The following is a 22,553-nucleotide window of genomic DNA, read 5'->3' on the forward strand; positions in this document are numbered from 1 at the left end:
ATCTGTCATCAGATTTTTGCTACCTCATCTGACAACAATATAACTTAGGCAAGGAAATACTGAATCCAATGGTGTATCACATAGATTACTGGGAGCAGCCATACTAATCACAGAATTGAGTTTTAAGCATGTAGCTAAGCTGGGAGAGCTGTCTCGCCCACACCAGCCTTTCTATGGAGATTGTACATGGAGAGTGAGGTGTCAATCATAGCAAGGGAACATGTCTGACTTCTCTGCACAAGTGCTTTTAGTCTTGCAATATTAATCATAGGGTAATAAAGTCATTAGTTTAAGTAAACAATAGCACACACACAAATAACAGAGGCATAGTTACTTTTTGGGGTTTTTTTAACCCCTGCATCATGCTGTCCTCAGCTTACAGGGCAAAAACCTGCTGCTATATTCCCTTTAAGTTGCCTATGTGGTATAATTATTATTCATCAAATAATGTCAGGCTACATTCCCACGATGAGCTTTTGGTGAACTTTTGCTGTTGTTTACTTGCATTTTTTGACATAGATTTTTCTGTGCTTTTTTTACATGTGTTTTTTTACATGTGCTTTTATTTCATAGTTTTATCATAGTGTCATGTTTTAAACAAAGCTGCTATGTCAAAACTTTATTGATACCTTTATGTATTTTTAAATTTTATGGATTTTGTTTTGGCATTTACACAGCCGAAATGTACTTAAAACGCATGTGCACTTTTACCTGCATTTTTTTCTGCATCTATTGCAAGGCTGGCCCTGTATGAAAATCTACGCATAAAGCTCAGTGTTCCCGCAAGTGAAGTTGACATCTTGCGGATTTGAAACTCGCACCATAGGTCAGTTTACACTGATTTAAAAAAAGAAAGTACAGTGGACAGGAGAGTTCTATAAATCCATCATTTTGCTGTGATTGTAAGAGGCTACATTTTCATGCAGCGAAAATTTGCAGAGTCCAAATGTAAAACTCATTGTAGCAACCAGCCTTATTCAGATTTCTTTTTTTTCACAATTTAATTTGGAGATTTATAAGAGAAATGGCTTTTGCTGGCTGTAAAAAACAATCACAGTACAGTTTACATTACATACAGTGATAACCAAAAGTGTTGGCACCCTTGATCTTGTTCCAGGAAATGAGGTATTTCTCAAAGAAAAATATTACAAATATGTGTTTTGTTATATGCATTTATTTTGTTTGTGTGAATTGAAACTGCACAAAAAAATGAGGAAAAAAGGGAAATTGGGCATAATTTCACATAAAACCCCCAAATCATGCCGGACAAAATTTTTGGCATCTCAACTTAATTTTTGGTTGCACTCCCTTTGGAATAAATAACTGCAATTAATCACTTCACCATCTACAAGCTTTTCAAGCTTGCAAACTTCTCCAGGTCTCTCCAATTTGAAGGGTACCTACTCCCAACAGCAATTTTAAAATCTCTCTACAGGTTTTCAATGAGATTTAGATCAGTACACAATGCTGGACACTTCAGAACTCTCCAGTGCATTTCTCCATCCATTTCTAGGGACTTCTTCAAGTATGTTTGGGGTCACTGTCCTGCTGTAAGACCTGTAACTTAAGCCTCAAACCCAGCTTTATGACACTGGAGACTACACTAACACTATTGCAAAACATCTTTCAACTCCACCATATTTAACTGTAGGTACTGTGTTCTTTTCATTGTAGGCCTCATTTGTTTTTCAAAAAACAGTAGAATAATGTGCTTTACAAAAACAATCTATCTTGGTCTCATCTATCAGCAAAGACGATTTCCCAGAAGGATTTTGGCTTATTCACATACATTTTGGCAAACTGCAGTCTAACTTCTTATGTCTTTGTGTTAGAAGTGGGGTCCTCCTGGATCTCCTGCCATAGTGTTTCATTTCATTACAATGATGATGGATAGTTCACGCTGACACTGATGCACCCTGAGCCTGCAGGACAGCTGAAATTTCTTTACAACTTGATTGAGATGGTTTATACACAATTGGACTATCCTGCGATGTAACCTTTCATGAATTTTTGTCTGCCCTCCACATCCAGAGAGATTAGATATAGTGCTAGTGCCATAGGTTGTAAACGTCTTGATTATGTTGTGCTTCATGGACAAAGGAACATGAATATCTCTGTAGATGAATTTGTAACCTTGAGATTGTTGATATTTTTCAACAATTTTGGCACTCATGTCCTCAGACAGTTCTCTTCTCTCTCTGTTCTCCATACTTAGTGTGGCACTCAGACACATAATGCAAAGATTGAGTGAACTTCTGGTGTGATTTTCATATTGCCCACACCTCTTACTTGCTACATGTGAGTTTGAATGAGCATCATATGCTTGAAAAAGTTGTTTACACACAATTTTGCAAATGTGCAAACAAATTTGTCCAGCCCATTTTTACATTTTGTGCTAAATAATGTCTGACTTTCCTTTTTTTCCCTCTGACGTTCTGTGTTGCTCCAATACACACAAAGGAAATAAACATTTGTATGACAAAACATCTGTAATGCAATAATTTTCTGTGAGTAGTACTTCATTTTCTGGAACAATTTTAAGGTTCCAATACTTTGGTCCATGACCGTATTCTGCTCTTGATAACCCTCTACCAAGCTATGTCACACATTTTCATCATAGATTACTGAATAACACCAGCTCAGGAGCTTAGTATACTTCATACGAGGCAGATGCTGGCTGTGTTATGTAGTCAGCATCTTCTTGTAACTGCAGCAACTGGAGTTTGCATCAATTGCTGCAGCTCAACCATTTAAATGCTTCTGTCCATCACCAGCAACAGCATTTAAATGACGCCATTATCAGTGTGCCAGCTCCCATGGGCACCCTACATTGAGTGTAAAGGCCACTTTACACACAGAGATAAATCTGCGGCAGATCTGTGGTTGCAGTGAAATTGTGGACAATCAGTGCCAGGTTTGTGGCTGTGTACAAATAGACCAATATGTCCATGATTTCACTGCAACCACAGATCTGTCAAAGATTTATCTCTGTGTGTAAAGTGGCCTTAAGGAGAAGATGGGTTTCAATGGTAGACAGGGTTCTGCTGAAAGGCACGTAACTACCATCATAGTCCTCCTGTGCAGACTTAAGCTGGTGTCACACACAGCGACAACGACAACGACGTCGCTGCTACGTCACCATTTTCTGTGACGTTGCAGCGACGTCCCGTCGCTGTCGCTGTGTGTGACATCCAGCAACGACCTGGCCCCTGCTGTGAGGTCGCCGGTCGTTGCTGAATGTCCAGCTTCATTTTTTGGTCGTCACTCTCCCGCTGTGACACACACATCGCTGTGTGTGACAGCGAGAGAGCGACGAAATGAAGCGAGCAGGAGCCGGCACTCGCAGCTGCGGTAAGCTGTAACCAGCGTAAACATCGGGTAACCAAGGGAAGACCTTTCCCTAGTTACCCGATGTTTACGCTGGTTACCAGCCTCCGCCGCCCTTGCTGCCAGTGCCGGCTCCTGCACTGTGACATGTGGCTGCAGTATGCATCGGGTAATTAACCCGATGTATACTGTAGCAAGGAGAGCAAGGAGCCAGCGCTAAGCAGTGCGCGCGGCTCCCTGCTCTCTGAACTGTGACATGTAGCTGCAGCACACATCGGGTTAATTAACCCGATGTGTGCTGCAGGAGAGCAAGGAGCCAGCGCTAAGCGCGGCTCCCTGCTCTCTGAACTGTGACATGTAGCTGCAGCACACATCGGGTTAATTAACCCGATGTGTGCTGCAGGAGAGCAAGGAGCCAGCGCTAAGCGCGGCTCCCTGCTCTCTGAACATGTAGCACAGCGACCTTATGATCGCTGCTTCTGCTGTGTTTGACAGCTAAGCAGCGATCATAACAGCGACTTACAAGGTCGCTGTTACGTCACCGAAAATGGTGACGTAACAGCGACGTCGTTGTCGCTGTCGTTTAGTGTGAACCCAGCTTAAGCTGCACAAGAGAACTATGATGCATTATATAAGGGATCGAAGGATCACAGGTTCAAGTTCCCTTGGTAAACTTAAAAAGAAAAAAAAAAAATTTAAATACACTCTTTCTGCCTTCAAAAAAAATATTTTTTTTTATTAAATACACCTGGTATTGTGGTTGTTGAAAATGTCTGATCTATCAAACTGTGAAAATTGTTTAAATTGTATGTTAAAAGTTGAAAACACAAAAGCCAGAATTGACTGGATTTTTTGTTTGTTGCACTTCTACCACCTAAAGATTGAATGGAGCCCACAGCGGAGCCATGGGCAAAGTGACCCATGACTCACTGTGGAGGGAATTGAGGGGTTAACCTTTGGGAGGAAAGGAAAGCGCAGGCTCTGGGGGGGTGAAAGATTTAGGGGGTTGGTATAAGAGTGGGGGGGTGCTTTTGTGATGCCCTGGACTAGTCAGGTCGTCCCAGGTAGTCCCATGCACACACACCCCTCCCCTAAAAAGGTGACAGCAGCCAAACTACAAACCTTTGTCACCACCCACCGGGTTTGATGCTCACACCAGGGGGCGGAGCCAGGCAGTTGGCTCCACCCACCGAGGAGTTCACAGGCCCGGATTCGGGAAAACAGTCTAGATTAGTCTTGACAGTGGAGAGAAGTGGAGTCAAGTTCAAGGGCAGACCTGTGCTCAGGCCTGCCAAAGTCTACACCAGGTGTCTGGGTTGGAGCCCAGTCACCTCTGGCAAAGAGGTAGACAGTGGTGGCCGCCTGCAGGAGCTGGGATTACAGCTGATGGAACCGTAGGGATTGGGGACGGGCGGTGGCCCACCGGTACCGAACCGGGGAGCCGATTGGAAACCGGAGCACGAGGAGGGGTACTCAGACCCAGTACGAGGCCCAGAAACAACTAGGCTAAGTCAAATCAACTGATTGAGGACTGGACTTTAGGACCTTTCCCACACAAGACCTGACTGAAGACAACAGCCCAACGATTAGGATAAAGCCACCGCCAAGGCATAGAGACCCAAGGGGCCAGTGGCTGCGGGCAAACAGGGCTCTCCCGACACACAGCAAGCCGGGGAGCGGACTACCGTTGCTTATGCATAAGAGTCATAACTTTCACACAAGAGAGGTGCAGGAGAAAGGCGGAAACCACCAACCTGTTAAGGGGAAACTGCAGCCTGCTGCGGGCACCATTCACCATCTTGTTTGGTTTACTAGAGACTTCAGCGTGTTTTCTCATAGTGAGTACAACAGTGCCTTTGGGCCGCGCACCACGCTGCACCTCTCCGACACCCCAGCACGCATCCATCCCCTCGCCTCAGCACCTCCCTCGGGCCCCCGGGACCATCATCCCCCCTACCCACGGAGGGGGTCAACACCAAGCTGCGCAACACAGTCCCCGGGAGCCTAGTCAAAGGCAGCGGTGGTGTCCATCCATTCACCACAACCCGTGGGTGGCGTCACGAACTTAAAATACCCTACAAACCACCGTGGCTCCGGCCGTGGACCTCCCCACCAAAGTCCCTATGTGCAGCGCCAGACCCCCTGTCAGAGCGACATGACCCTTGGGTCCGTGGAGAGCTCGAGCCACCCACCGACGAGCATGGATCCGAGCGGCTCGGCAGCCCGGGCGAGCCCCGGGGCGGTGCACTTTAAGTTTTGAAATGGGTTTATAGGGTCAGGAGGGGGAGTGGAGACTACTATAGTGACACGTGTGGCCACCAATAAAGGTCCCGCCCTCCTGCTCTGTGTTGAGTTGATGTGTGGATTGTTAAGAATATAATGTTGCATTTAATCATTTGTTCTTGTCATTTCGACAAGCGGTAGTGAGATGGGTTCTTGGAGTTGGTGGTAAAATGGTGGTGAGGGGTTATACATCAGGTGGATGGTAACCCCCACCTTTTTCCTTTTGGAATGATAATTATTTGGCGGAGTTAGTGGCTGTCCAGGATGGGATCCCCTGGAAGTCGGTGTTAGGGAAATGGTTTTCAAGTAAGTGGTGTTCCCGAGCTGGTAGTCGCTGCTGTGAGTAACCCCAGATGGTTTATCAATATTATGGGAACGCCAGATTTTTGGAGCTCGAAGAATCCGCCTCGCTTATAGAAAGGTATTTACTGTTTTGTTTGGGTAATAAAGGGCCAATTTGGCCAATTTATCCAAGCAAGTGTCCTTTGTTTAGTGGGGGGGGATCAGTGGGAAAGGGTAAAGGCATGGGGGGCATATGGTTAAGACAGGAAGGAAGCATCTACAATACACCGTGTGCAGAATTATTAGGCAAGTTGTATTTTAGAGGATTTTTTATTATTAATCAACAACTATGTTCTTAATCAACCCAAAAGACTCATAAATATCAAAGCTTAATATTTTTGGAAGTTGGAGTGGGGTTTTCTTAGATTTGGCTTTCTTAGGAGGATATCTGTTTTTGCATGTAACTATTACTGTGCAGAATTATTAGGCAACTTAATAAAAACCAAATATATTTCCATCTCACTTGTTTATTTTCACCAGGTAAACTAATATAACTGCACAAAATTTACAAATAAACATTTCTGACATGCAAAAACAAAACCCCAAAAAATTAGTGACCAATATAGCCACCTTTCTTTATGATGACATTCAACAGCCTACCATCCATAGATTCTGTCAGTTGCTTGATCTGTTTATGATCAACACTGCGTGCAGCAGCCACCACAGCCTCCCAGGAACTGTTCCGAGAGGTGTATTGTTTTCCCTCCCTGTCAATCTCCCATTTTATGAGGGACCACAGGTTCTCTATGGAGTTCAAATCAGGTGAACAAGGGGGCCATGTCATTATTTTTTCATCTTTTAGACCTTTACTGGCCAGCCACGCTGTGGAGTAGTTGGATGCAAGTGATGGAGCATTGTCCTGCATGAAAATCATGTTTTTCTTGAACGATACCGACTTCTTCCTGTACCACTGCTTGAAGAAGTTTTCTTCCAGAAACTGGCAGTAGGTCTGGGAGTTGAGCTTCACTCCATTCTCAACTCAGAAAAAGGTCCCACAAGTTCATCTTTGATGATACCAGCAAATACCAGTACCCCACCTGTACCTTGCTGGCGTCTGAGTCTGAGTGGAGCTCTCTACCCTTTACAAATCCAGCCTCTGGCCCATACATCTGGCCCATTAAGAGTCACTCTCATTTCATCAGTCCATAAAACCTTTGAAAAATCAGTCTTAAGATATTTCTTGGCCCAGTCTTGACGTTTTATCTTATGTTTCTTGTTCAAAGCTTGTCGTTTTTCAGCCTTCCTTACCTTGGCCATGTCCCTGAGTATGGCACATCTTGTGCTTTTTGATACTCCAGTAACGTTGCAGCTCTGAAATATGGTCAAACTGGTGGCAAATCACATTTTGGTAGCTTCACGCTTGATTTTCCTCAATTCATGGGCAGTTATTTTGCGCCTTTTTTGCCCAACACGCTTCTGGCGACCCTGTTGGCTATTTGCCATGAAACGCTTGATTGTTCGGTGATCATGCTTTAAATGTTTGTCAATTTCAAGACTGCTGCATCCCTCTGCCAGACATCTCACAATTTTGGACTTTTCAGAGCCCGTCAAATCTCCAAATCTCTCTTCTGACCCATTTTGCCAAAGGAAAGGAAGTTGCCTAATAATTAAGCACACCTTATATAGGGTGTTGATGTCATTACACCACACCCCTCCTCATTACAGAGATACACATCACCTGATTTACTTAATTAGTAGTTGGCTCTCAAGCCTATACTGCTTAGAGTAGGACAACATGTATAAAAAGTATCATGTGATGAAAATACTCATTTGCCTAATAATTCTGCACACAGTGTAGTGCAGTCAAGAAAAATAAAAGCTCCACATATATTCCAAAGCTGCATCAATAAAATTATGAGCGCAGGGTGCAAAAACAAATCCCCTACCTAGCTCCATACAAAAAAAATAAATAACTTATAGTTTTCAGGAAATGATGACAGATACAATTTTTTTTACAAGGCTCTGATTTTTTTTGAAACCTCAAAAAATATACAGAAAAATATAATTTTGGTATTGTCGTAATTGTTCTGACCTGCAATATCCTACTACAAGGTCATTTTTTTACGTACAGTGAACAATGTAAAAATAAAACCCATGAAACAATGGCAGAATTATTTTTATTTTCACTATTTTACCCCACTTTTTTGTTTTTCATTATATTATATGGCATAATAAATGGTGTAATTCAAAACTACGACTTGACCCACAAAGACAATGTCAGTTGATAAAAAAAACAAAGCACAAACACAAAAACGTCTGTTTCCTTAAAAGATTTAGAGCTGGGCTGTGATTTATTTTTTTCTTGCTGTGGGCAATGCCAACAGGTTAACTTTTAGGCCGGGGCCTGACAGGGACTAATGTGATCCTCACATGACACTCGGCTCATGCTGGCAGCACAGCATGAGCCGAGTGTCATCCGAGTGTCACTGCGACTGAAGTCCGATCATGCGATCGGACCTCAACTGCGTTGGGGCAGGCCAGCGCTCAGAAGGGTAGGGCCGGTATGGAGGAGGAGAGGGAGGGATTTATCTCCCTCTCTCCTCTGTAGCCGGCTATTGCGATTCTCGCCCTGCACTCGCCGTACACTGGTGTACCGCGAGTTCAGTGCGACCTTTCTCTCACCCCCTAGACTTCAATGGGTGCGAGAGAAAGAGTCTTGCATCACAATTACAGCATGCTGCGATTGTTTTCTCGGTCCGATTGGGGCCGAGAAAATAATTGGTCATGGGTGATGACACATATTGGTCCGAGTGGAATGCAATGTTTTATCGCACTCCACTCAGTCCGATTTTCATGCCGTGTGGCTTAGGCCTTAGAGTTCTAAATTTTCCTCATTGTGAATAGTAAATGTCATAGCATGAAAATGTACTACATATTGTACAAACTTAGTAGCTATAATTTATGCATGAGTTGGATTTTTATGGTAGTTTATATTGCCCTATGTTTGTAGACACAGAACTTAGCTTTAGGTGGCTTAAAAAAATCCCCATAAATATTCTCTAATGGTTAACTGAGAGATAACAGACATATTTTTCAGAAGATCTGTAGTCACATACTATAAGAGCTTTACACCTAACCAATAGCATAAGGCAGCAATACAAACACCATGTCTCTTCTGCTTCATTTGACTGACGGATTATTTTCGCTAACATTGTGGCATTATTTTTTGGTGCTGAGTTCTCACACTTCATTTTTCCAATTAGCCGTTTAAGTGTCTTGCAGATGTATCTCCTTTCCACAGTTATGACTAACATAATAAATACATCAGCAGGCCATCTTATTAATGATTTGCATAACCATGACAGCAGCGAAAGGAATTCTTTAACATTCGACAAAGATAGAAAGGGAAATGAAAATAAAGCACAAAGTGATGAAAACCACAGAGTGATAGAGCAAAAGTTACTGGTTTCTCAGTTACAGTCTTTACTTCTCGTTTTGTTCTGGTGGTGGCATATTCCATTGCTAAGTGAACATTACAGGTAGCTTCACGTTGAGCGGTAGTTATAGTAATAATATATTTTGGAGCCATTTCTTAATAACTTCACAATTATTTTTTTTAAAGTTAGTGTTAAGTGGAGCTCTACATTTCAGTTTCCATTTTTTGGACATATCAATTTTCATGACCCTGGTCAAATAGTTGGACATGCTGACAGATAGGACAGGTTCACAGGACACTCATCGAATGGCAGCAGAATATTGACACTGGACCAGAGTGATACCCTTTAATTATTTTAAGTAAGATACGACCAGCAATGTAAAGAGACATTTTGTTGAATTTTTAATCATGTGTTAAGCAGCTACATCAATATCCTCAGCATGATAGGCAACAAATACTCAGTCAGCGTCCAGGCTGAATAAAATTGCATCCTGAACGTCGCTTAAGATCTGTAGAAAAACGCATGGGACTTTTGGTGAACTACAACATAGATGACTATTTGACCAACAGCTATCTCCCCTTATTCTGCTACGTACATACTCACTCAACTCAATTGAGCATGGATCTTTTCTTTAGGCTGGCTTCACATGATGGTATGGCATCCAATGCGAGAGTATCGGATGCGATATGCTAATGACCCTCTGCTCTCGCTGTGCTGCCAGTGTGAGCCGGGTGTCACACAACTATAATCCGATCCTGCAATCGGATCACGGCTGCAGAGGTGGGGGCAGGTGCTGTGGAGGAGAGGGAGGGATTAATTTTCCCATCTCCTCCATTATCAGATAATGGCATTATTGCACTGCACTTGGATCTCATTCGAGTGCAGTCTGATGTTTCACTCGCACCCATAGACTTGTATGGGTGCAAGTGACACGTCTCATGCTGACAATTGCAGCATGCTATGACTTTACTTTCATCCAGAATCTGTATGAGAAAAAAGCTGACCATCTGCTCTCCTTCATTGAAGAACATTGGTCCGAGTGCAATGTGAGATTTTCTCATATTACACTTGTCCAATTTATACACTTGTGTAAGCGTACCCTTATTGGGAGAACAGGGAAAGTTGCTGAGATACAATTAGACTTTTAAAGTAAAGCTATCCAGTACCTTATATCCTTATATCCACTGACATCATCTGGAGTAGAATAATTGCACTAGATGGTCAGCCAACAAAATGGTTGGGTATGGCCTCCATATATTTATTTGGTATGATCATGTTGGGATTCCCCATGGACGTGCAAACTGCCTATCCTTGTCTTTTTCAGAACTATAAAGAATAGGTCAGATAAATCTTCAAACTGAGCTCTAAAAGGAAGCTGCACAATATATACAGTATATATGTCCATACCTGGCCAAATACACTTGTATAGTTGGTCAAAACTATCGATTTAAATAGGATTAGCCAACATTGAGACCATTAAACCTACAATAGAACTGACAAATTCCCCTTTAAAAAATGCCTGGGCAATGAAGTATCTGACACGTTGGATTTCAACATGTCTTTGGTCCCCGGAAGATAAATTCACTGTCAAACCAACTGAATCAGTGTGCACAACAAACTGTGCATGGCTATGGTAGAAGACGAGAGAGAAGACTGTGGCATGGCAACTATATACTGCGTATTGTCAGCTGCATATTAGAAAAAAATGTATCTGCTTGTACTTCTGAATTATGCAGACAATAATAATGAATGTAAAAATCACAAACTGTCTGATATTTGTGATAAAATGCTTGAAAATCCCACATGGGATCTGGTAAACCTGCTATTCGGCAAGCTGAAAGGGGACTAAACTATAGCTGTTAATGGTCTGTGCTGCTTCTTTGTGCCTTTTTTCATCAAAGTAGAATAATGCAGATGTGTCTTAATGGAAGTTAGAGCTGAGTTCCTTTTATTTCCTCATAAACCTGGTCCAGGATCCCAATAACTGGAACCAAGATCACTGTTCTCACGAAACCACATGTGCACAGGACAACATTTCACGCGTTCTGTTGGCTCTTCATACACATGTTGTCTCCTACTTATGTTCTGTTACAGCTTTCTTGTAACATGGCAATGCGCAAAGTAGATATGTTTAAGAAAAACTCCAGTCCCATCAAAGTGAAAGGTATACTATTATTATAAAGTGCAACGATTACTAAGATTTAAAAACTATTTTCAAAATCAAATGTAAATTAACATTGTTGGCACAAATTATGCACTGTTAAAGGGAACCTGTCAGCTGATACATGCTGTCCAAACCAAGGGCAGCGTGTATCAGGCACTGGCTGCATTATCCCAGCCAGATATGTTTAACTCTGAAACGCTGTGTCGTTTCATAAAATAAAATATTTTTAATAACCGAGGGTGACCACACTACTCTATGCATATATACAGAGACCTGTCAGTTACTGTTAGTGGGAGGGGAAAAGCCGCTAGGGGATCACCATCCTAACAGCATGACTCGATGCTCAGTGGCTATTAAAGGGAACCTGTCAGGTGCAATATTCACCCAGAGCCACAAGCAGTCCTGGGTGCATATTGCTAATCCCTGCCCAACTGTCCCTGTATCTAGTAGCATAGATAAAGAGATCTTTAGAAAAGTATTTCTAAAGATCTTTTCTCATATGCTAATGAGGCCAGTGACTAGTCACAAGGGCGTTATTTCCTTGGATATTCAGCCCCTTTAGCATGTAAGCACACCCCTGTGGGTGTGCTAACATGCTAATGAAAGCGCAGCATCAGAGCCATGGTCGCACTCACCTCTCTGCTGCCATCGCGTCTAACTCCTGGATTTCAGCTCAGTGCGCATGATCCCGGACTTTTGGTTATGCGCACTACACGAGATTGAGCCAGGACACATCCACCCAGCTTCAAAGTATGCATGACCAAAAGTCTGGGATCATGCGCACTGAGCCAAAATCCAGGAGTTGGACAAGATTGCAGCAGAGAGGTGAGTGCGACCATCCTCTGATGCTGCACATTCATTACTATGTTTGGACGCCCACAGATGTGTGCTTACATGCTGAGGGGGCCGACTAGCTAAGGGAATTAACGTCCTCGCGACCAGTTGCTGGCATCATTAGCATATCATATGGGATCAATCGAAATACTGTTTCTAAAGATGCCTTTATCTATGCTACTATAGGCTGGAAACGCTAGGCAGGGGTTAGCAATATGCACCCAGAATTGCTCGTGGTTCTTGGTAAATATTGGACCTGACAGGTTCCCTTTAAAAGTTTTTTTCCTGAAATTCTGCAGCGTTTCAGAGTAAGATATACCTGTCTGTGATCATACAGTCAGTGTCTGATACATGCTGTCTGCAATTTGGGCAGCATGCATCAGCTGACCGATTCCCTCTACAGTTCAGGTATTTTTATTGTCAAGTTTATACAGGGTTTAAATAATTTTATTAAAAGATAAAGAAGTTGCCTTTAAGTATTGTAGAGCAATTGAGCACTTAAACTCTTGTTGGCATCATCACCTTTCCAAATACATGTTGTGAAACGAGGCACATCACATTCTCTCCAAATATTCCATAGTGTTAACATACAGTCAGGGCCAGAAATATTTGGACAGTGACACAAGTTTTGTTATTTTAGCTGTTTACAAAAACATGTTCAGAAATACAATTATATATATAATATGGGCTGAAAGTGCACACTCCCAGCTGCAATATGAGAGTTTTCACATCCAAATCGGAGAAAGGGTTTAGGAATCATAGCTCTGTAATGCATAGCCTCCTCTTTTTCAAGGGACCAAAAGTAATTGGACAAGGGACTCTAAGGGCTGCAATTAACTCTGAAGGCGTCTCCCTCGTTAACCTGTAATCAATGAAGTAGATAAAAGGTCTGGGGTTGATTACAGGTGTGTGGTTTTGCATTTGGAAGCTGTTGCTGTGACCAGACAACATGCGGTCTAAGGAACTCTCAATTGAGGTGAAGCAGAACATCCTGAGGCTGAAAAAAAAGAAAAAATCCATCAGAGAGATAGCAGACATGCTTGGAGTAGCAAAATCAACAGTCGGGTACATTCTGAGAAAAAAGGAATTGACTGGTGAGCTTGGGAACTCAAAAAGGCCTGGGCGTCCACGGATGACAACAGTGATGGATGATCGCCGCATACTTTCTTTGGTGAAGAAGAACCCGTTCACAACATCAACTGAAGTCCAGAACACTCTCAGTGAAGTAGGTGTATCTGTCTCTAAGTCAACAGTAAAGAGAAGACTCCATAAAAGTAAATACAAAGGGTTCACATCTAGATGCAAACCATTCATCAATTCCAAAAATAGACAGGCCAGAGTTGAATTTGCTGAAAAACACCTCATGAAGCCAGCTCAGTTCTGGAAAAGTATTCTATGGACAGATGAGACAAAGATCAACCTGTACCAGAATGATGGGAAGAAAAAAGTTTGGAGAAGAAAGGGAACGGCACATGATCCAAGGCACACCACATCCTCTGTAAAACATGGTGGAGGCAAGGTGATGGCATGGGCATGCATGGCTTTCAATGGCACTGGGTCACTTGTGTTTATTGATGACATAACAGCAGACAAGAGTAGCCGGATGAATTCTGAAGTGTACAGGGATATACTTTCAGCCCAGATTCAGCCAAATGCCGCAAAGTTGATCGGACGGCGCTTCATAGTACAGATGGACAATGACCCCAAGCATACAGCCAAAGCTACCCGGGAGTTCATGAGTGCAAAAAAGTGGAACATTCTGCAATGGCCAAGTCAATCACCAGATCTTAACCCAATTGAGCATGCATTTCACGTGCTCAAATCCAGACTTAAGACGGAAAGACCCACAAACAAGCAAGACCTGAAGGCTGCGGCTGTAAAGGCCTTGCAAAGCATTAAGAAGGAGGAAACCCAGCGTTTGGTGATGTCCATGGGTTCCAGACTTAAGGCAGTGATTGCCTCCAAAGGATTCGCAACAAAATATTGAAAATAAAAATATTTTGTTTGGGTTTGGTTTATTTGTCCAATTACTTTTGACCTCCTAAAATGTGGCGTGTTTGTAAAGAAATGTGTACAATTCCTACAATTTCTATCAGATATTTTTGTTCAAACCTTCAAATTAAACGTTACAATCTGCACTTGAATTCTGTTGTAGAGGTTTCATTTCAAATCCAATGTGGTGGCATGCAGAGCCCAACTCGCGAAAATTGTGTCACTGTCCAAATATTTCTGGACCTTACTGTATAAGGAATGGAAGAGAAGGTGGGAACGAGAGAAGTTATGGTGACATCAACAAGTCACAGTCATGCATTTGGATTCTCTAACCTTTTTGCACTTTTGCACTTTTTTCTTTTTTAATATCAGTTAAAAAAGTTATACATCTTGAAATAAGCTATTTCTTTACTGAATATTTAAAAGATGTACATTTTTAAAGACGTGTAAAGCCAGCTTAATGAGCAAAGTAGTGTTGAAGCTACTATAGTTTATAATTGACTTTGTGACTTCTGAAAAAAATGAAAACAAGCTTGTAGGGGATAAAGTGAAAGATATCTCTTCTAGGGCAAATGCCACTTAGCTCTATCTATCAGCCATAGAGTTGAGCGAGAACCTAACAATTCGTACTCGCTATACTCATAATGAATACTGTCTAATACTCGCGTATTCATTCTGAATAGCTTCTGAAATGCAAGTCAAAGGGGAAAAGCTCACAAAATAACGAGTAACGCGAATGTTGTACTATTCATGCGAGTAGCAAATAGTGCGGCATTCGGGTTACTTGTTACTTTTCGAATTTTCCTCATTGACTTGCATTGCACACGCTATTCAGATTGAATACACAAATATTAGACAGTATTTGACAGTACTTGTTATGAGTATAGAGAGTACAAATAGTTAGGTACTCGCTCAACTCTAATCAGTCACAATCATAACAGTCCAACCTCCACCATTCCAATATTGTATATCCTTGCAACATGATATCAATTTGTATTGTGAAACTACATCATTAATACATTTGATGCAACACCATTGGTTTCGCCTATAGAGCTTATTCAGATGTGTACCTTAGCTAATAAATATATTTATGAAATTCATGTGCATTTGTTGTAGAAGGTTTAGGCTTAAACCAATGTTTTGTATATGAGTGTACTAGCTTCAATATTTGTTTAAGCTCTCTGCTGCATTTTTCTTGCCGTGTCCTTTTTTCACATGCCATCTTTCCTATTTTTTATAATGTTGTATATTTTATAAATTGTGTTTTTGCTTAAGGCTGTTTTGGCATTCAGGTGGCTTTTGTATGATTTCTCTCAGCATTTGTTTATATCTTGCTTTTTTATTAACTTTTCTCATGAGATGCCAGGAAAGAGAATAAAAAAAGAAAATGTTTGACTGTATTCTATTTTAAACATTTTAGAGATTTTTTTGAGCTAGCAAAGTATTTTAATTACCCTGTGGCAGAAGGTTAAGTGAACAGATAAGATAAGAACTGCAAAGCAAAGATGAGGTGCTGACATAACAATTAAACACCACACCCCCGGGTGCAACCTGTTGATATGAGGGTTTACACTTGACAAAAATCTTGTTCTGTGGAGCCTTTAAAATGTTTGTTTTTTTAGGTTGGATTGGCCATGAAATCCTAACTAATCATTCTACCAGCCCTATAATCTAAACTTTTCACTATGGAATTATACTAAGGCCCCATGCGCACACTGAAGTTTTTGATGCATTTTTGGTGCAGTTTGTGGTGGCCTTTTAGTCACCACATACTGCATGCTTTTTCTTCCCCAGCAAATTCTTTGAGACTTCAGATTGGCTTTTTTTGGGGCTGCATTTTTGTGGGGACCACAAAAAGGCAGCATGTTAAATCTTTTTACATTTTTCTGCATTTTTCATCCATTGGAGATAAAAAAAAGACATCCAAAATGCATGCTCAAAAAAAGCATAAAAAATGCATCGAAATAGACCAACACACAAAACAGGTGTTTTTTTATACATTCCTTTGGCCACATGGTGCATTTTTTTGGTTGCGACAAAACTAAAGCGCTGACATACCCTAAAGGCCCCCATACTGTTGGCTGAAGCTGCTAATATTGAGGGGTCTGTTCAATGATCCAATGTGTATGGTCAGACTGATGGTCGGGAAAAAGTTGATTGTGCATGTCCGATTTCAGACTGTCTATCACATTGTGGAGATAAGCCACTGGCCATCGTGTCAGTAAGTGATTTTCTCTCAGAGAACACAGGAGTGCTGACTGAAGTGAGGTCTCCTGGGTATGGAGTATCAGCTGAGATGGCTGTCAGCCAAACGATTGGCTGAAGCATCATTTGTCTGACTGCCATCTCAGCGAATGTGTATGGGGATCACTCGACTCACCCAAATGAGTCATAGAGCCAATGGGCCCTGTATTGCAAAACTGGGTAACAGAGCCAATGATCCATGTATATGGGGCAGTTGGGAAGGTAGAACTGTCAGTCAAATGAGCATTTCAATGTCTGGTGGGCTTAAGGCCCCTTTACACACTGAGACTTTCTAGCGATCCCACCTGCGATCCTAACCTGGCCGGGATCGCTACATAGTCTCTGGTGAGTCGCTGGTGAGCTGTCAAACAGGCAGACCTTACCAACGATGCAGCAGCGATACGGACCTGCAGAACAACCTAGCTGGTCATTGGGGACGTTTTAAAGCAGCTATTTAAAAGGGAAGTCGCTAAAGGCCACTTTATACACAGAGATAAATTTGTGGCAGATCTGTGGTTGCAGTGAAATTGTGGACAATCAGTGCCAGGTTTGTGGCTGTGTACAAATGGAACAATATGTCCATGATTTCACTGCAACCACAGATCTGCCAAAGATTTATCTCTGTGTGTAAAGTGGCCATTACGAAATCGTTGTAACGGTGTCAAACACACCAATGCATGCTGCTCAGCGGGAAACAAAGGACCAAAAAATGGTCCTGAAAAGGCCCCTTTACACACTGCAACATCGCTAACAACATCGCTGTAACGTCACCGGTTTTGTGACTTAATAGCGACCTCCCCAGCAACATTGCAGTGTGTGAAACGCATCAGCGACCTAGCCCCCGCTGTGAGGTTGCTGATCGCTACAAATCTTTCAGGACCATTTTTTGGTCCTTTGTTTCCCGCTGTGCAGCATGTATCGGTGTGTTTGACACCGTTACAATGACTTCGTTAGCGACTTCCCTATCAAATAGCTGCTTTGACACGTACCCAATGACCAGCGAGGTCGTTCTGCAGGTCCGTATCGCTGCTGCGTTGTTGGCAGGTCTGCCTGTTTGACAGCTTACCAGCGACTCACCAGAGACTTTGTAGTGATCCCGGCGAGGTTGGGATCGCTGGTGGGATCGCTAGAATGTCTCAGTGTGTAAAGGGGCCTAAAGATTTGTAGCGATCAGCAACCTCACAGCGGGGGCCAGGTCGCTCATGCGTTTCACACACTGCAATGTCGCTGGGGAGGTCACTATTACGTCAAAAAAATGGTGACGTTACAGCGATGTCGTTAGCGATGTTGCAGTGTGTAAAGGGGCCTTTACAGCTTCATTTACACACACACACATTTGTGACTAATCAGTATAATCTAGAGAAAAAAATGGTCCGAGTTACCTATTTACACCACAAGATCTTCTTGTCTTGCTCATTTGTTGTATTCTTTCTAAAATAAAACCATTGTTTTGCTTACAATAGAGTTGTCTTTTGGATATCTCTTAACCACATATAGTTATTGTGCTTAGAAAGCAGATTTGTAAGCATTCCAGATTAATTATCTGGCAGATGAGACAGATTTCAATTAGATGAAATGTTCATTTATATACTGAATCAAAAGGAGGTATAGTGAGCTAACTAATCTTCCTATGGATCCGTGTACCAGGGACTGTGTGGCTGGCATCCACCATGTGAGACAAAAAGTAGAAAGGAAAAATCCTATGGTCCACCTTTCATAAAAATGTGTGTCTTATCGGTTTATATTAAAAAATGTTCATGTACATATTCCGGACAACCATCCTGCTGACGTGTTTTGGACTACGTTGAAAGGGTGTAATCCGAAACGCGTCAGAGGGACAGTTGTCTGGAATATGTACTTGGAAATTTTTTAATATGAACCAATAAAGACACAAATTTTTATGACACAATAAAGACACAATTTTTTTATGTATATTTTCATTTATACACATTAATTTTGGTCTGATCTGACAGAAATTTGTCATATATATTAATGTGCCTTAAACCGTACATTTTATCCTAATTCTATTTTACACTGCAACTAATATTTGATATTCATATTTCAACATTTTGTATACTATTTGGAGTTTAAAACAAACATCCTAACATAATACTAATATTCTCAAAATAGAGATTATTTTTTTTACCATTAGCAGAAAATTGCAAAAAGCTACAATCAACTGAACCTACTCACGAGCCAAACCAGTAGTGTGCCACATTTATTGACGATTGTTGGGTTTACATTGCTGTTTGTGCCGCATGAACAAGTGACACAAATGTGACCAGAAACCTCAATGCAAAATGAATTTTGCTAAAATAAGAATAATTGTCTTATAGATCTTTATTGTTCAGAGAAATCAACAAATTTTACTATAGTTTATAAGCAATTTTGTTCATTTTAAAACTTGTTTCACTATTCACTTATCAGTGAAGCATTCACTAGTGTTCATTGTATGTTTGGTATTATGTATATACAGTCATGGGAAAAACTAAGTACACCCTCTTTGAATTCTATAGTGTTATGTTTCTGTACATAATAAAAAAAAATGTGGTCCTTAGAAGGCCTTATAATTAAGTAAATACAAAATCAGATTAACAACAGAAATTGACAAATTGCACCGTGTCTTTATTTATTTAATAAAAACTAGGCCAAAATGTGAAATCAATGTATGAACTATTAAATACGCCCCATGAATCTGTAAAAGCAGCAATAGCTAGAAGAATTTTTGTCTGTGTAACTTTATCAGCCTTTGGCCTCAGTTTAACTTATATTTTGCAGGAACGAGTGCAATCCGATAACATTGCACTTCTACCAGTATAAAACTATGGGGCAGTGTCCATCTGCGATTGATTTCTTATGCCATATTTGCATATGAAATGAATCGCAGCATGCTGCGTTTGTCAGCGAGTCTCAGCATTCAAGTCTATGGGAGCGTGTGAAACATTTCACTGCACTCGGATGTCATCTGACTGCAGTGCGATGTATGCAGAGACAGGCAGCGGAGGAAGGGAGAAAGTGCTCCCTCTCTGTTCTCTGCTGCTGTGATCGGATCACAGTTGCATGGCCCTCAGCTTACACTCACAGCAGAGTGTCATTAGCATATCGCTTCTGATGCTCTCGAATCTAAAGCTATGCGCAAGTGGAACCAAGGACTTCTCATGATATTCTGGAACAGTTTTGTCCCATTCTGCTTTACAATGTTGCTTAAGTTCATTAAGGTTTGTGGGTATTCATTTATGCCCATTTCTCTTAGGCTAAGACCTCACTTTGCGTTCTCCTACTTGCAGTTCTAAATGCACGTTTTGGGCTTAATTGATTTGACCAAAGTTACCTTTCTCAGAACTTTAGGGCTGAAAATGCATGTGTATTTACCACGTTTAAGTTGTGTTTTCAGCGCTTTTTACATGCTTTTTCATCTGCGTTTTGACAGATGCGTTTTGAACATCAAGACACTGCTAAATAAAGATAAAATAGTCAGACTGAAAAAAGAGAAAAAAATAAGAAACAGATATAATTTAAAAATTAACAATGAAATTTGTTAAATTTCTTGAAAATATTACGTATTAATAAAATTTATTGCAAAAATAGCAATAAAAACAAAATATTCACTAATTTAATTGTCGGACTATGTGTGTGTGTAAAGGGACATAATATTCCATTATTTCAATGTGTGAAAAGCATGCGTTTTTGAAGTTAAAAACGCAGTGTTTCTGCACCTAAAAAGCATGGTAAACGCTGGAATTTTGATGTTTGTTGCTTTTTGTTACTTCTCATTGACTTCAATGGTAGCAAAACGCTGCAGAAATGGCAAAAACAATTGACATGCTGCTTCTTTGAACGCATGGTTTTTGCCACAAAATATGCAAATTAAACGCAGCGTTAGAAACGCAAAGTGCGGACAGGAAATCTACATTTACCATTGATTTTGCTGTAAAATCAAAACGCATGCCTTTTGGCATGAAAAAGGTGCAGTTTAAAACGGACCTAAAAAGCAGCTGAAACGCAGGTGGAAACGCAAAGTGCAGTCCTAGGCTATGTGCGCACGTTGCGTAAATTCATGCAGTTACGCTGCGCTTTGTAGTGCAGCGTAACTGCATGCGTCCTGCGTCCCCTGCACAGTCTATGGAGATTGTGCAGGGGCCGTGCGCACGTGGCGTTTTAGAGCACAGCGCTTCGGCTACTGCCGAAGCGCTGCGCAAAAAGAAGTGACATGTCACTTCTTCCGTGCGCTTTGCCGGCAGCTCCTGCTCTGTCTATGGCAGGAGCTGCAGGCAGAGCGCACGTTCTCGCCGGCACCATGCGCTTCAGAATGGAGCTTTTCAGCTGCGTTCTGAAGCGCACCTTTTACGGTGCTGGGCTAGTACGCAACGTGCACACATACCCTTAGCCTTAAGGTCCCGTCACAGATTTCAATTAGGTTGAGGCATGGACTTGACTGCACAATTTTTTTTTTCATTTTGATTTTTTTCTAGCCATTCTGATGTAGATTTGCTTATGTGCTTGGGGTCAGTGTCCTTTTTGCATGATCCAGTTTTGGCTAAACTTTAGCTTTCAACTAGATAGGCTCTCATTTGAATATATAATTCTTTGCTATACAGAGAAGTAAATGATTGACTCAATGGTTGACTTAATAATTGCATTTCCCATTTCCAGTGGACAAAGCAAGCCCAAACATGCCCCTCCAGCACTGTGCTTAAGGCTAGCGCCACACATCCGTGCCTCCGGTACGTGTTTGGCATTTTTTACACGTACCGGCGGCACGGAGACATGTACAGCAATGCTACCCTATGGTAGCAGGCACACACACGTAAAACCACACGGAACGTGTGTCCGTGTGCGTTTGTACGTGTGTGCGATTTTCAAAGCGCTGACATGTCAGTGTTTTCTCCGGCAGCACGGGTGTCACACGGCCCGCACCCGTACCACACGGGTGTAGTGTGGATGCGGTCCCGTGTGACACGCGCCGGAGAAAACAAACATGTCAGTGAAAAAAAACCCAAAACATTAACTCACCTTCTCCAGCCCTCCTGTCTCTGCCGCTGCTGCCTCTTGCTGCCGACCGCCGCTCATTATTCTCATTGAATAGTCCCTTCACTGCCTGGCAGCAGCAGCAGCGGGGAGACGGGAGGGCTGGAGACCGAGGATCAGCACCACGGACAGCAGCGCGGACATCAGGAAGGACCAGGTGAGTATAATAATTACCGGTTCTACGTGTGCTATCGCGGATAGCACACGTAGAACACATGTGTCACGCACGTACCAGAGACACGTACTTACCTGCACGCAACACGCAGGGAAAATACGTGTCTCTCGGCACGTGCGTGAATTTCACGTGAGTGTGGCAGAAGCCTAAAGGGAATCAATCAGCAGGATTTTCGTCTATAACCTAAAGCCAGTGTTATACTAGCGCTATCAGGCTGATTCTCTCCATTCCTGTAGTGGTCAGCTCGGATGTTTAGACTTTCAAATCCAACAAAATAAAGCTTAAAAAATCAGCAGCTGCTTGAGTGGAAGCTGCAATGGAGCAGATAATATCTGGGTGGATATTCATATGGATTCTCACCCCCCTTGCCTGTTGTGCCTCCCTCTCTCTATTCTCTGTGCTAATATTACTATTCACTAATTTCTTCACTATTCTTTCTTCATTCTATTCTTGTGGCTGAGAGAGCCCTCGCATCTTCTGCTCTCGTTCTGACCGCGGGAGCGCGCGCAGTCACAACAGAAGTGGAGAACAGCTGATCAGAGGATGCGATTAGCTGCAGAAGAGGACACCGTGCCAGCACAGCAGCCTGCCAGTACACCATGTCAGCACAGCGGCACTGACGTCACGGGGTTAGGTGAGTCCATTGTGAATTTACCTCACCTGACCTCGTGCATTGCGATCTAGTTCCGATGTCGCTGGCACGCTATTGCCGGCTTGTTCCTCTGGTGTGATGCTGTTTCAGGGGGCGGTCTCCACTTTTGTGGTGACTGCACATGCTCCCGCGGTC

The 22,553-nt window shown here is 42.2% G+C and overlaps 1 protein-coding gene across 7 annotated transcripts in view; it reads left to right on the forward strand.

Annotated features, from left to right (window-relative positions):
• Positions 1-22,553, forward strand: part of EYA1 (EYA transcriptional coactivator and phosphatase 1) — a 227,883-nt gene that overhangs the window by 144,620 nt on the left and 60,710 nt on the right. The window lies entirely within an intron of this gene.

Source organism: Anomaloglossus baeobatrachus, chromosome 6 (assembly GCF_048569485.1).
Source record: "Anomaloglossus baeobatrachus isolate aAnoBae1 chromosome 6, aAnoBae1.hap1, whole genome shotgun sequence".
NCBI lineage: Eukaryota > Metazoa > Chordata > Amphibia > Anura > Aromobatidae > Anomaloglossus > Anomaloglossus baeobatrachus.